Genomic DNA, 1,744 nt, shown 5'->3' with positions numbered 1-1,744 from the left:
TGAGGACATGTGGACAGTTTGTCCTCCAGCAGAGTGAGGACATGTGGACAGTTTGTCCTCCAGCAGACTGAGGACATGGCAGGATCAGACCACGAACAAGAACAGGTTTCAGTCTTATAAACCCACAGGCCTGTGGGTCATGTTGTGTTGTATACACACACACACACACACACACACACACACACACACACACACACACACACACACACACACACACACACACACTGATGGTAGGAAGCTGGTTACATTGGAACCACAGCTGGCACCAGGTTAGACCGGACCCCCTGACCACCACCAGCAGGAAGCAGGGTGACGTGTCTTGCCCAAGGACACAAAGACTGAGGTGGATGGAGCAGGGTTTTGAACTGYCAACCCATAGGTTACAGGATGGACCCCCACCTCCTGTCTCAGCAGGTACTGATGATTGGTGAAAGCAGGAGGAGGAGAAGCCTTCTTCATGGTCAAACAGCATGGATGACATCATCCTTATGAAACTGCTCCAGCTGAACCCTCTCCTCCTCTTCCTCCTCTCCTCCTCCTCCTCTCCTCTCCTCCTCTTCATCCTTCAGTTGTTCTTTGTCAAAGACAAAAAGTTACAGAGTGGTTGGATCGATGCATGTGCAGGAGCAACCATCAGTGTGCTCCACCTGCTGGCTTCAAGCATTAAACTCTGCATGGAGGGACGAGGCCTTGTTCTTCTCTGTCTTCCTATTGGCTCATCMTCCTCTGCTCCCCACCTGACTCTGTCCTCCTCTTCATCGTTTCAGTCTGTGTGTGTCTGTGATCAATACTTGTCCTTGCTCCCTGCCTGTCTGGACCCTTGCATCCTTCAGAGGATCTCCTGTGTTTGTCAGAGACCCTGTGAAAGTCACAGGAGGAAGCAGCCAATTAGAGCTCAGAGCAGATCCTTCAGCTGCTGCCTCTGAGGCTCCATGTGAGTGTGTTTCTGCTGCTCCTCACCACAAACTGCAGCACAACTTACCGACATGTGTGTGTGTGTGTCGCTGTGAAGCCCCGCCCCCTCTCTGAGCTGAGTCAATACACCCTGTGGGAGTCAGGCAGTAACCCCTGGAGGCAAAGCTCTCATCTCCTGCTCGTTTTATCTCCATCAGTCTGACTCTTCTTCAGCTCTGTGACAAAGACAGGAAACCTGAGCTCAGCTCTTACATCATTTTTAACATCCTTTTTTTAACATCCACATGGAGAGCTCCTGTCAGAATAACTTTATTAATAAATGTTTTAATACCAGCCTCAGACCTGGATCAGGTCTGAAGGGTGGGCTTGTTGGAAACATCTAACATGTACCCATGGAGCCTGGTTGGCCTCAGCTCAGTGTGTGTTTGCTTCTTACAGGTTCCCTTCACCACGCTTTGTCCACCAATTCAAACTGGTTATTGTCATCTACACAGATGAAACACACAACACTGAACAACAACAGACAAGCAGACAAAAACCAACAAAACAAAAGTAGCACTTAAGAAAACAATAAGGGATAAAGGATAAAAAGACCAAACCAGAGAGAAGAACATCAAACAGGGAACAATCTAATCAGTGTTTCAAGTGTTTAAAGTGTCAATGTGCCACAGCTAACAGTGTGAAATGTGCACAAACACCATGTTCCAACATTCTCACAGCTTTCAGCTGATTTAATATCAGTCTGACTCTGTCCAGAGGGTCCTGATTCTGTCCAGAGGGTCCTGACTCTGTCCAGAGGGTCCTGACTCTGTCCAGAGGGTCCTGACTC

This window comes from Austrofundulus limnaeus, unplaced genomic scaffold (assembly GCF_001266775.1).
Source record: "Austrofundulus limnaeus strain Quisiro unplaced genomic scaffold, Austrofundulus_limnaeus-1.0 Scaffold12, whole genome shotgun sequence".
Classification (NCBI taxonomy): domain Eukaryota; kingdom Metazoa; phylum Chordata; class Actinopteri; order Cyprinodontiformes; family Rivulidae; genus Austrofundulus; species Austrofundulus limnaeus.
The sequence above is the reverse complement of the archived record's forward strand: the minus strand, read 5'-3'. Positions refer to the sequence as shown.